The sequence below is a fragment of the Salvelinus fontinalis genome, chromosome 34, assembly GCF_029448725.1.
Source record: "Salvelinus fontinalis isolate EN_2023a chromosome 34, ASM2944872v1, whole genome shotgun sequence".
NCBI lineage: Eukaryota > Metazoa > Chordata > Actinopteri > Salmoniformes > Salmonidae > Salvelinus > Salvelinus fontinalis.
The window spans coordinates 607,192-621,888 of NC_074698.1; the positions used below are offsets into that span (position 1 = coordinate 607,192).

The 14,697-nt window shown below is 45.2% G+C and overlaps 1 pseudogene; it reads right to left on the reverse strand.

Annotated features, from left to right (window-relative positions):
- Positions 1-7,440: 7,440 nt before the first annotated feature.
- On the reverse strand, positions 7,441-8,597 carry LOC129832814 (polyadenylate-binding protein 1-like; annotated as a pseudogene).
- Positions 8,598-14,697: the final 6,100 nt, after the last annotated feature.

Genomic DNA, 14,697 nt, shown 5'->3' on the forward strand with positions numbered 1-14,697 from the left:
GTTCAGGCCCTGGTTCTGTAAGCTGGTCTGACAGAACAGGCGGCAACGTCACTCTGACATCTCCTTTGATACGGACGGCTAATTAGATCTGCTGTAATAGAGAATAGTGCTGGAGGCTGGAGGTGGTTACATCTGTCCCAGGAACTGGAGGAGTGGATACAGGACCACAGGGCTGGCATAGAAGGGCTATGGCACCATGCACACAGGAAAGCACACACACACACATTCTTATTCTGGCTCCTACCAAGCCACTGGGGCAGGTGTTTTTGCTTGGGCCATGCTTCGTAGACAGTGGATGCATCCTCCACCTTCAATCAATCAAATGTATTTCTAAAAGCATTTTTACGGGCTTCCCGGGTGGAGCAGTGGTCTAAGGCACTGCGTCGCAGTGCTAGCTGTGCCACCAGAGAATCTGGGTTCATGCCCAGGCTCTGTCGCAGCCGGCCGCGACCGGGAGGTCCATAGGGCGACGCACAATTGGCCTAGCGTCGTCCGGGTTAGGGAGGGTTTGGCTGGTAGGGATATTCTTGTCTCATTGTGCACTAGCGACTCCTGTGGAGGGTCGGGCGCAGTGGACGCTGACCAGGTCGCTAGGTGCACGGTGTTTCCTCCGACACACTGGTGCGGCTGGCTTCTGGGTTGGATGGGCATTGTGTTAAGAAGCAGTGCGGCTTGGTTGGGTTGTGTTTCGGAGGACGCATGGCTCTCAACCTTCGTCTCTCCCTAGTCCATACGGGAGTTGTAGCGATGAGACAAGACAGTAACTACTACCAATTGGATACCATGAAATTGGGGGAAAAAGGGGGTAAAAAAAATATATAATAAAAAATAAGCATTTTTACATCAGCAGATGTCACAAAGTGCTAAACAGAAACCCAGCCTAAAACTCCAAACAGCAAGCAATGCAGATGTGGAAGCCCGGTGACTAGGAAACACTCCCTAGAAAGGCAGGAACCTAGGAAGAATCCTAAAGATGAACCAGGCTCTGAGGGGTGGCCAGTCCTCTTCTGGCTGTGCCAGGTGAAGATTATAAGAGTATATTGCCGTTTAAGTCCAGATTGTTCTTCAAGATGTTCAAACGTTCATAGTTGACCAGCAGGGTCAAATAATAATCACAGGGGTTGTAGAGGGAGCAACAGGCCATTACCTCAGGAGTAAATGTCAGTTGGCTTTTTATAGCCGAGCATTCAGAGGTCAAGACAGCGGGTGCTGTAGAGAGAGAGAGAGAGAGAGAGAGAGAGAGAGAGAGAGAGACGAAAACAGCAGGTGTAGGACAAAGTAACACGTCAGGTGAACAGGTCAAGGTTCCCTAGCCACAGGCAGAACAGTTGAAACTGGAGCAGCAGCATGACCAAGTGGACTGGGGACAGCCAGGAGTCATCAGGCCAGGTAGTCCTGAGGCATGATCCTAGGGCTCAGTTCCTCCGGGAGGGGAGCACCCGGCCTCACCCTGCTAGAATCTGAAGTCAAATGTCTACCGTTTGCTGATGATCTGGTGCTTCTGTCACCAACCATGGAGGGCCTTCAGCAGCACCTAGATCTTCTGCACAGATTCTGCCAGACCTTGGCACCTGGAGTAAATCTTAGTAAGACAAAAATAATGGTGTTCCAAAAAAGGTCCAGTCGCCAGGACTACAAATACAAATTCCATCTCGACACTGTTGCCCTAGAGCACACAAAAAACGATACATACCTCGGCCTAAACATCAGCGCCACAGGTAACTTCCACAAAGCTGTGAATGAGCTGAGAGACAAGGCAAGAAGGGCATTCTAAACCATCAAAAGGATCATAAAATTCAATAAACCATTTAGGATCTGGCTAAAAATACTTGAATCGGTCATAGAACCCATGGCCCATAATGGTTGTGAGGCCCAGGGTCCGCTCATCAACCAAAAATTCACAAAATTGAGACTGTATACAGAAATCTGCAAAAAATATCACCTGTGTATAATGTAAAAAACCAAATAATGCATGCAGATCATAATTAGGCCGATACCCGCTAATTATCAAAATAGAGAAAAGAGCCGTTAAATTCTACAACGACCTAAAAGGAAGCGATTCCCAAACCTTCCACAACAAAGGCATCACCTACAGAGAGATGAATCTAAGCAAGCTGGCCCTGGGGCTCTGTTCACAAACACAAACAGACCCCACAGAGCCCCAGGACAGCAACACAATTAGACCCAACCAAATCATGAGAAAACAAAAAGATAATTACTTGACACATTGGAAAGAATTAACAAAAAAACAGAGCAAGCTAGAATGCTATTTGGCCCTAAACAGAGAGTACACAGTGGCAGAATACCTGACCACTGTGACTGACCCAAACTTAAGGAAAGCTTTGACTATGTACAGACTCAGTGAGCATAGCCTTGCTATTGAGAAAGGCTGCCATAGGCAGACCTGGCTCTCGAGAGGACAGGCTATGTGCACACTGCCCACAAAATGAGGTGGAGACTGAGCTGCACTTCCTAACCTCCTGCCAAATGTATGACCATAATATAGACACATATTTCCCTCAGATTACACAGATCCACAAAAATGTTGAAATCAAACCCAATTTTGATAAACTCCCATATCTACTGGGTGAAATACCACATGTGTGCATCACAGCAGCAAGATTTGTGACCTGTTGCCACAAGAAAAGGGCAACCAGTGAAGAACAAACACCATTGTAAATACAACCCATATGTATGTTTATTTATTTTCCATTTTGTACTTTAACTATTTGCACATCGTTACAACACTGTATATAGCCATAATATGACATTTGAAATGTCTTTATTTTTTGGAACTTCTGTGAGTGTAATGTTTACTGTACATTTTTATTGTTTATTTCACCTCTGTATATTATCTACTTCACTTGCTTTGGCAATGTTAACATACGTTTCCCATGCCAACATGGCCCTTGGATTGAATTGAATTAGAGGGAGCACACTTAAATTCACACATGACACCAGATAAGACAGGAGAATTACACCAGATATAACACACTGATCCTAGCCCCCCGGCACATAGACTATTGCAGGGCATATACTGGAGACTGAGACAGGGGTGGGTCAGGGGACACAGTGGCCCCATCTGACGATACCCCCGGACAGGGCCCAGCAGGATACAACCCCACCCACTTTGCCAAAGCACAGCCCCCACACCACTAGATATCAACAGACAGGAAGATCACGTCAATGACTCAACCCACTCAAGTGACGCACCACTAATAGGGACGGCATGGAAGAGCACTAGTAAGCCAGTGACTCAGCCCCCGTAATAGGGTTAGAGGCAGAGAATCCCCGTGGAGAGAGGGGAGCCAGCCAGGCAGAGACAGCAAGGGCAGTTCGTCGCTCCAGTGCCTTTCCGTTCACCTTCGCACCCCTGGGCCAGACTACACTCAATCATAGGACCTACTGAAGAGATGAGTCTTCAGTAAAGACTTAAAGCTAGAGACCGAGTCTGCACCTCTCACATGGATAAGCAGACCATTCCATAAAAGTGGAGCTCTATAGGAGAAAGCCCTGCCTCCAGCTGTTTGCGTAGAAATTCTAGGGACAATAAGGAGGCCTGCGTCTTGTGACCGTACGTGTAGGTATGTACGGCAGGACCAAATCGGAGAGATAGGTAGCAGCAAGCCCATGTAATGCTTTGTAGGTTAGCAGTAAAACCTTGAAATCAGCTCTTAACAGGAAGCCAATGTAGAGAGGCTAGCACTGGAGTAAAATTATAAATTGTTCTAGTCAGGATTCTAGCAGCCGTGTTTAGCACTAACTGAAGTGTATCTAGTGCTTTATCCGGGTAGCCGGAGAGTAGAACATTGCAGTAGTCTAATCTAGAAGTGACAAAAGCATGGATTAGCTTTTCTGTATAATTTTGGTACAAAAAGTTTATGATTTTTGCAATGTTACGAAGATATTCTTGATATGTTCATCAAAAGAGAGATCAGGGTCCAGATTAAAGCCAAGATCCTTCACAGTTTTATTTGAGATAACTGTACAACCATCAAGATGAATTGCCAGATCCAACAGCAGATCTCTTTGTTTCTTGGGACCTAGAACTAGCATCTCTGTTTTCTCCAAATTTAAAAGTAAAACATTTGCCGCCATCCACTTCCTTATGTCTGAAACACAGACTTCCAGAGTCGGCAATTTTGGGGCTTCACCATGTTTCATCGAATCTACAGCTGTGTGTCATCCGCATAGCAGTGAAAGTTGACATTGTGTTTCCGAATGACATCACCAAGAAGTAAAATATACAGTGAAAACAATAGTGGTGCTAAAACGGAACCTTGAGGAACGCTGAAACTTAAAATTGATTTGTCAGAGGACAAACCATCCACAGAGACAAACTGATATCTTTCTGACAGATAAGATCTAAACCAGGCAAGAACATGTCCATGTAGACCAATTAGAGTTCCTAATCTCTACAAAAGAATGTGGTGATGATGGTGTCAAAATCAGCACTAAGGTCTAGGAGCACGAGGACATATGCAGAGCCTTGGTCTGACGCCATTAAAAGGTCATTTACCACCTTCACAAGTTCAGTCTCAGTGCTATGATGGGGTCTAAAACCAGACTGAAGCATTTCGTATACATTATTTGTCTTCAGGAAGGCAGTGAGTTGCTGCTCAATAGCATTTTCATTTTTAGTTGTTTGAGGAATGGGAGATTCGATATAGGCTTTTTTGATTTTCCGGGTCAAGGTTTGGCCTCTTCAGGAGAGGCTTTATTGCTTCCACTTTTAGTGAGTTTGGTACACATCGTGGATAGGGAACCATTTATTATGTTCAACATAGAAGGGCCAAGCACAGTAAGTAGCTCTTTCAGTAGTTTAGTAGGAATAGGGTCCAGTATGCAGCTTGGCGGTTTAGAGGCCATGACTACGTTCATGAATGTGCAAAGAGATACAGGATAAAAAAACTCCATTGATCCTAGGTCCTGGCAGTTCTGTGCAGACTCAGGACAACTGAGATTTGGAGAAATACGCAGATTCAAAGTGGAGTCCGTAATTTGCTTTCTAATGATCATGATCTTTTCATTGAAGAAGTTCATGAAGTTATCACTGCTGAAGTGAAAGCTATCCTCTCTTGTTGAATGCTGCTTTTTAGTTAGCTTTGCGACAGTTTCAAAAATACATTTTAGATGGTTCTTATTCTCCTTAATTAGGTCATAAAAATAGGTTGATCAAGCAGCAGTGAGGGCTCTTCTATATTGCATGTTACTGTCTTTCCAAGATAGTCGGAAGACTTCCATTTTGGTTGAGCGCCATTTCTGTTCCAGTTTTCTGGAAGCTTGCTTCAGGGCTCAGGTATTTTCTCTATACCAGGGAGCAAATGTCTTGTAACAAATGTTTTTTGGTTTTTAGGGGTGCGACTGCATCTAGGGTATTACGCAAGGTTCAATTCAAATACTCAGTTAGGTGGTGAACCGATTGTTGTACTCCGATGTCCTTGGGTAGGTGGAGGGAGTCTGGAAGGGCATCTAGGAATCTTTGGGTTGTCTGAGAATTTATAGCACGGCTTTTGATGATCCTTGTTTGGGGTCTGAGCTGATTATTTGTTGTTATTGCAAATGTAATAAAATGGTGGTCCGATTGTCCAGGATTATGATGAAAAACATTTAGATCCACAATAATTATTCCACGGTACAAAACTTGATCCAGGGTATGACTGTGGCAGTGAGAAGATCCGGAAAAATGTTTGACAAAACCCACCGAGTCGATTATGGCTCCGAAAGCCTTTTGTAGTGGGTCTGTGGACTTTTCCATGTGAATATGTAATGTCAATATTATGTGAATATTGTGAATATAAATGTGAATATTATCTGCCATGACTACAAGGTCGGATAGAAATTCTGGGAACTCAGTGAGGAATGGTAGCTCTTCAAAGTGATTGAGTAGACTGCATAGATTTCATGACTAGAAGCTCAAAATAAAAAGTAATTTCATTTTTTGCAAATTGAAATTTGCTGTCATAAATGTTAGCCTCACCACCGCCTTTGCGGGATGCCTGGGGATATGGTCACTAGTGTAACCAGGAGAGGCCTCATTTAACACAGTTAATTCATCAGGCTTGAGCCATGTTTCTGTCAAGCTAATCACATCACGATTATGATCAGTGATTAGTTCATTGACTATGACTGCCTTGGAAGTGAGGGATCTAACATTAAGTAACCCTATTTTGAGATGTGAGATATCGCAATCTCTTTCAATAATGACAGGAATTGAGGAGGTGTTTATTCCAGTAAGATTGCTAAAGCAAACACCACAATGTTTTGTTTTGCTCAACCTAGATCGAGGCTGAGCTGACTATCCCCATTGACAGACCCTGCACGCCAACCTAGACTGAGGCACAGACACGGGTCTGTGCCTCAGTCTAGGTTGGCGTGCAGGGTCTGTGGGGACTCCAGCATGTGGAGCAGCTCAGAGTTCTCCAGCTCCACGAGCATGCCTGTGATTTCTGGAGCCAGATTGGGGGGGGGGGGGGTGGATCAAGAGGTAAAGTTTCTGACTTGGAGGGATGGAGAATAAAATAAACCATCAGAAAGGACCATGGAATGGATGGTCACAAGTTCTTGAATGAGGAAGTGAATTGAAAAGAGAGATGGATACCAGACTCACACAGACTTTATTTTGGGTTCTCAAGGGATAAGGTTGACAGCATTTTATTTATTTATTTTTATTTTTCCATTATTTTACCAGGTAAGTTGACTGAGAACACGTTCTCATTTGCAGCAACGACCTGGGGAGTAGTTACAGGGGAGAGGAGGGGGATGAATGAGCCAATTGTAATGGATGCATGGAAGCAGTCAGAGGCTCCTGGACATAGACAGCAGGCTTTTGCATGTGGACCTGAAGCAGGGCATTCATTTCCTGGTGAGAGGTTTTCTGAGGCATGCTCACTATGGCTGCCTGGGAAGCTGGGGGGAATATAATTATGATCAGAGATGTGATGATGACAATAGCCAGTATTCTTCCAACTAAAGACATTCAAGGTAAATGCTATGGGAGTAGTATCAACAATGACTCCATCATTTACATATATGCTGCATCATCAGATATACTCCCTCATCTGATGTGAGGATGAGGCACTCATGGTGCATGGATGCATAATGGCGGGTGGGTTTGGGACGGCTATGATGCTAGCCATCCTCTGCAGGTAGCGGTTCTTCAGATACGCCTGCTGTAGGGTCTTGTGCTGGGCCTGGAGCCACAGATAGTGGCTTGTTGGTCACTATGCGACTGTTCATCTGCGACAAAGCCTTTGCTTCAACCGTGCTCCATCACCTTGGTGCTTGTGATTGTTCTGAAGCGGCAAAGCTCTTTCTGGAGATGATGATCGTTCCAGCTATCGTCCATATTATTCATGTACAGATTGACTCCGTTAATGCGGCCTTCTTCCTCAGCTCAGTCCTGCATTTTAGCATCGTCTGGCACTTGAATTTCCAGCCAGGGCACCGGTGATACAAGGATTAGATGTCCATCCATGTCTGAGGATGTCGGGAGATGACGTAGAAACTGGCCACTTTTTTGATTTTTGTTTTAAGCCTATCTCAAACCTTAACACTTACCTTAACCATTAACAGTTAATGCCTATCCTTAAAAATTCAGAGTTAATGCCTAAATTTAACCTTAAACACTTCTAAATTTTAAGTTTGGAACAACTTCGAAATCTGATGTTTGAGAAACATGGATAAACGTCTAATTCTGACATGAGATTGTGAGAGCTTGTTGCGCATTTCTTCTGGCCGTGGCCTACATAGATCCACCACCTGTTCACCTCCTTCTCATTTATCTGATCCACAGCCTGACGAAATCAGATGCACCCCAATGACACACTGGTCTCCCAGACACTGAGCTCTGTAACACATCTAGACAGTGACAATAATGGATGACATCTCTCACCTTCTGTGCATCCTCCTTCCTTTTGAAACTGAGGAAGCCGAATCCTCTGGATTTCATGCTGTGATCAACCATGACACTCCCTGGAGATGAAAAGGACAGAATCGTCCTCAACTCAATAAAAAGGTCACGAAACAACAAGAGAATATACAACAGTAGGCTACACAAGACACATCTGCCAAACACTCTCCATGTCAACCATGTCTCGCAGTTTGTCATCGTCCATGTTGATGGCAAAGTTCTTGATGTACACATAGGTGAACTCCTTGGCCCTGGATCCAAATTCAGCCTCTCGCTGTTTACATGATTTAAATGGTTCAATGCTCACTATTTCATCAGCCGACATCTTACCATTCAATCTCTTGGCTCGTTCAACAGCGTCCTGGGTTGTGCAATCTACATAACCATACCCACGGGATATGCCCTTAGTATCACAAACAACCTTGGAGGACAGAATATAAAATGTGTCCCCTAATGCTTGGCTTATCCAGATGCTTGACGATAATATTCACAACGATGCTCTTCCTCAGAGAAGGATCTTGTAGATTCCACATGAGTCACATTCCATGTCATACTGTCCAAGGCAGACTCAACATCCTTTTGGTAAAAGTTTATATATCTAGAGTATATCCCAATGATCGTTGGGTCTTCCCATCTCCGCAGACCTTAATTGAGTGGATTGTCCCTTTTGGACTGAATTTATGGAATAAAGTATGTTCATTCGTAAGAATATGTAAATGACCTCCATATAAGGAGACCAGGTACCCTCATGTCCATGACGACCATACAAGGGTTAACACATTTGACAGTCTAATATCTTCTCAGTAGACAGTTCGATAGATACCTTGCATGCAAGACAAATGAGTGTTCCAGCACATGAGATGTCAACAAGTATGATTCTGGAACCCTATGTCACGGACACTTTGTGATGTCATAAAGAGTGTATCAAGAATGTAATCTATCAAAACAACATTTTACATTTGTTTCTCCTTCCATTTATTAGTGTGCTTCCATCAGCAAGGTTAGGGTACAAAAATACTAACATATAGCTTTTTGATACCATTTCTATACTTTTAAAACTGCACTGGTTTTTGTTCTCCCAAAAACCTCCCATCCTCTCCAATGTTATTTCTTCAACATTCTAAAACTTCCATTGTTAAGTCAGCTATGACATTACACATTATAGCTACTGTAATCCTTTCAATCACACCCATATACGCAATAGAATAGGATAGAAGTTAATAGAATATATTAAAATATAATATACTTTTACAGAATCAAATAGAATAACTAGATTTTTCCCTTGAGGGAACTTCTATCCATTCATCCCTTCACACAATTCATTATGAATTATTGATTAGATTGTATATTGTCAGAAACATACCCTAGGGGGGTGTATGGATTCAGAGAGGATGGAGTGTTCAGTTATTTAAACACTGTCACAGTCCAATAGTTGCACTGTTACACACAGCACATCTGATTCAGTGGAGGCTTCTGAGGGGAGGACGAATTATAATAATGGCTGGAACGGAGCGAATGGAATGGCATAAGACACCTGAAAACCATGTGTTTGATACCATTATACTTATTCCGCTCCAGCCATTACCACGAGCCCATCCTCCCCAATTAAGGTCCCACCAACCTCCTGTGGTCTGATTGTATTTTGTGTTTGTTTGATATCAGTTTATCTCATTTCTAATCTGGCCATGATGATGAACTGTTTGTTAGTTTTGAATGTTTTGAACAGCCGGTTTACTGTTTCATTCTCCTTTTCTGTCTACCTTCTATTCTCTCTGCCTTCTATCCTCTCTGCCTTCTATCCTCTCTGCCTTCTATTCTCTCTGCCTTCTATTCTCTCTGCCTTCTATTCTCTCTGCCTTCTATTCTCTCTGCCTTCTATTCTCTCTGCCTTCTATTCTCTCTGCCTTCTATTCTCTCTGCCTTCTATTCTCTCTGCCTTCTATTCTCTCTGCCTTCTATTCTCTCAAGTCCAGTTGAGTTTCATATGAGGCCTGGTTGCTCCATACAGAACATCTGTGAGTGTCAGTGATGTATCAGTCCTGCCAGGGTTCTTTGAGAAGGTCTAGATTATTCTTGTGAGTGTGTTGTACAGAAAGGACTGTGAGGCTATGAGAGATGAAAGATGAAAGGTAACATTCACATGTATAGCGGCTTGTTGGTCACAATGTGCGTGTGTGTGTGTGTCACTGTAAGAATTTAATTGGTAAACACAGGTGTTTTCCACTACTCTTGCTGTTGATAATAACACAATTTCCCACTGGGACCTCTGGAAAGGTCAGTGTCATATGTGGCCATTATAGACCAAGATAAGCTTTTACCCTGCTACTGTAAATCATCCCCACAAATGCTCCTCTCCCCCACCTCTCTCCCTCACTCCCTCCATCGCTCTCACCATCACTCATCAACCTGCTCTCTAGCTCTTTATTTTGCTCTCTCTGTCGCTCTCACCATCTTTCATCTTTTCTCTGTGGAATTCCCTCGGCCTTCCCCTTAGTCTCTGTGTGTGTCTCTGTGTGTGTCTCTGTGTGTGTCTCTGTCTGTGTGTCTCTGTCTGTGTGTCTCTGTCTGTGTGTCTCTGTCTGTGTGTCTCTGTCTGTGTCTCTCTGTCTGTGTCTCTCTGTCTGTGTCTCTCTGTCTGTGTCTGTGTCTGTGTCTCTCTCTCTCTCTCTCTCTCTCTCTCTCTCTCTCTCTCTCTCTCTCTCTCTCTCTCTCTCTCTCTCTCTCTCTCTCTCTCGCAGTGCATGCTGGGTGTTTTTGGAGTTTGAGTGTTTGGTGTGGAAAGCTCTATCCTAACTAACTTTCTTGATTCTTTTCTTTACATGTTATTTTCTATGGTGGAGGGTTAATGCAATATTTGTTTTAGCGGTATCCAAAGTTTTTTTTCAAAGTTAGGGTGGAAGAGGACAGAGTAACTTTCCTGGGGTTTGGAAGTTGTGGTGTGCGCGATGGCTTCTCAGCCTAGCGCGGAGGAGACGCTGTCTATACAGCATGGATTCAGGTGTGTTCCTGAGAACGGAGTTAAGGTGGAGGAGGTTCTGCTCGCGGTCGGTGAACAGGTAGGAGCTGAGTTTATACATTCTGCTTCTAGAATGAACAAAGCTGTGGTTGTGTTCATGAAAAGGGCTAATTTGGTTGGTAGGCTAATTGCTAGCGGAATATTTGTAAGGGATGTGTTGGTGTCAATTTCACCTCTCTCTACCCCTTCAACAAGAGTTGTAGTGGCAAATTTGCCTCCGTTTATTACGGATGATCAAATTAAGAAAGAGCTGAGTCGTTTTGGTAAGTTTGCTAGCGGTTTCCGTGTACTGTCAGCAGGGTTTCAGGCAGATGCCGTTAAACACGTTGTTTCGTTCCGGAGGCAAGTGTTTATGTTTCTGAACAACAACGAGCAACAGCTAAATGTGCATTTTAAAGTGAGGCATGGGGAGGGGCTCTATGCAGGGTTTGCCAGCACAGATAGTCTACGGTGTTTTGAATGTGGGGATTTGGGGCACCAGAGTTTTGCGTGCCCACACAAAGGCCGTAGACAAGGTGAGGGTACAAGCGCCAGTGGGGGAAATCGAGGTCAAAGTGCAGGGGGTAAGGAGATGCAGACAGCAGAGGCTGGACCTAGTCAGGTTAGAGATGGTGGTGTACATGAGGCTGGGCCTAGTCAGGCTAGAGATGGTGGGGTAGCTGTAGCTGAGTTTAGTCAGGCTAGAGATGGTGGGGTAGTGGAGGATGGGTCTAGTCAGGCTAGAGATGGTGGGGAAGCAGAGGCCGGGTCTAGTCAGGCTAGAGATGGTGGGGTAGCTGAGGCTGGGCCTAGTTATGCTATGGAGGGTGGTGTAAAGGGTGCTGGGTCTAGGCAGGATATGGATGGTGGTATAGCAGAGGCTGAGTCTAGTCCGGCTATGGATGGTGGGGTAGCTGAGGCTGGCCCTAGTCATGCTATGGAGGGTGGTGTAGATGATGCTGGGCCTAGTCATGCTATGGAGGGTGGTGTAGATGATACTGGGTCTAATCAGGTTATTCTAGTGGATGAGGAGAGTATAGTGGGGAAGTGTAAGAGATTAGGGGGGGAGGAGGAGGGTGTCAAGCGGAAAAGGAAAAAGGGTGTGGACAAAGGCACCATGGAAATGTTGCCTGTTGCTGTGGGTGAGGCCCTAACCAGAGAGAAAGAGCAGGTGGTCAGGGTGGGAGATAGAGAAGAGGAGGAAAGTGAGTCTGAGGAAGAGGATGAGGAGTTATTTTTTTCAGACTCCTCTTCAATTGGCCCGGAGCTGACAGCCAGTCAACCAGAGGGGTCTAAGTACACGTTGAGAGAACTGACAAGGTTCCTGAATGAGACTAAGGGGAAAAAGTTAATCTTGAGGCTTTTTTTCCTGATCCTAGAAAGTTTGTAAGATCAGTACAACATGCTATGAGAAATGAGGGGCATGGTGTCCTCTCACCCAAGAAACGGTTTAGGTTGAGGAAGTGGGTCACAACAGTGCGTAAAGGTTTACCTTCAGACACTGTTTAAATGTTTAATTTCTTTCTGACACTGGGGCTTTTTGAGCTTTGCTATTGGTCTATTTCTCTGCTGGCTTTTCTCCCACTTCTTATGGAGACTCTTTGGGTAGGCTCGCTTAATACAAATGGCGCCAGAGATGCGGGAAAGAGGAGTGTGTTGGGTGAATATGTAAAACAAAAGAAAGTACATGTGTTATTTCTGCAGGAGACGCATAGTGATGTGGTGAATGAAGTTGATTGGGGGCTCTGGTGGAAAGGGGCAAGTGTGTTGAGCCATGGGACACATTTTAGTGCAGGGGTGGCAGTCCTTTTTGCACCGGGTCTGTCTGTAAAAATTTGCTCCTCAAAGGAAGTGTGTATGGGTAGGTTGCTTGTTGTTAAAGCAGAAATTAACAGCATGGGTTTTGTTTTTATAAATGTGTATGCGCCTAACACAGGGAGAGAAAGAGGGGTTCTATTTGGGAGTCTTAGACAGGAACTCTCACAAGTAGCGCCTGAGGAGACGCTGGTGATCGGAGGTGACTGGAACTGTACAATGGATTTTACAAAAGACAGAAATGGGGAAGAGCCTCATTCAGTGTCAGTGGGAGTGTTAGGGGACATCATTAATCAGTTTGACCTAGTGGATGTTTGGAGAACTAAACATCCAAACACAAGACAGTATACATGGGTGAAGGTTTTTGGGGCTAGGGTGAGTGCAGCCCGACTTGATCGTTTTTACATATCTAGGAATCAGAGCAATAGGCTGTTGGGTGCTACCATTCTCCCCGTGGGGTTTTCAGATCACCACATAACCATGGCTCGGCTGTCTATTTCACCAGGGCCCCGGCAGGCATCTTATTGGAAGTTCAATGTAAAGCTCTTACAAGATGCCACTTTTTGCTCAGTTTTCCAGACTTTTTGGGAAAGGTGGGGGCAGCGAAGAGAGGAGTATGAGTCTCTGAGTCAATGGTGGGATGTGGGGAAAGTGCAAATTCGGCTTTTCTGTCAACAGTACACAGCTCTCTCATCATCAGAGGCTAGGAGAGTATTGGGGGAACTAGAGCGGTGTATTACTGAGATGGAGGTAGAGATAATGGGGCAAGGCAATGTAGGCCTCCAGGCTAATTTAGCCGAATTACGTAGGGACCTGGGCAGTTTTTTCCAGGTTAAAGCAAAGGGAGCACTTGTAAGAGCTAGGTTCTCCATGCTCAAGAAGATGGATGCTCCCAGCTCCTTCTTCTTTGGTTTGGAAAGACAGAGCAGTGAAGCCAAGGGTATGCATTGTCTACGGCTGTCTGATGGGCGGGTGACCTCTGTGGTGGGGGGGATGCGGGAGCGGACTGTGGAGTTTTATACTGAATTGTATAGGGCAGAAATGTGTGATCCTATGTGTGCTCAGGTCTTGTTCGCAGGACTCCCTAAGCTCTCTCGGGCACAGAGGGATGAAATGGACATTCCTCTGTTGTCACATGAACTGGCAGAGGCCGTAACCCAGATGTCCCCCGGTCGTGCACCGGGGGTCGATGGACTCCCAGTGGAGTTTTACAAAAAATTCTGGGGAATAATTGGACAGGATTTCTTTTACGTCTTGCGTGAATGCATCGGGGTAGGAGAGTTGCCGATGAGCTGCCGTCGGGCGGCTCTGACTCTCCTGCCCAAAAAAGGGGACCTGTGTGAACTTAAGAACTGGAGGCCTGTGGCATTACTCTGTGCGGACTACAAGATTTTTGCCAAGGTCCTCTCTAACAGACTGAAGTCCCATCTGGACTCTATAATACACAAGGACCAGACATATTGTGTACCGGGACGCTCAATCACGGACAACTTGTTCTTGATTAGGGACATGAGGCCTATGCAGATGATGTTTCTGTGATGGTCAGGGATGGGCAAGATATGCAGGAACTAGAGACCAGTCTGAAGGTGTACGAGGGAGCTTCATCAGCTAAGGTAAACTGGGGAAAGAGCAAAGCTCTGTTATGTGGGGCATGGGGGGATAGGGCTCCTCCTCTGCTTCCAGGGGGTTTGCAGTGGGGTTGTGAAGGGCTTAAAGTGTTGGGGGTGTACTTGGGCTCGGAGAGGTGGGTCAGGAAGAACTGGGAGGGGCTGTCACAGGCAGTGGTGTCAAGACTGGCCAGGTGGAGGTGGCTCCTATCCCAAGTGTCATATAGAGGGAGGGTGCTGATAATTAACAACCTGGTGGCATCTTCCTTGTGGCATAAACTGGCTGTCCTCAACCCCCCCGCCGGTCTGCTTGCAGACCTGCAACGCAAGCTGGTGGACTTCTTTTGGTCGGGACATCACTGGCTGAA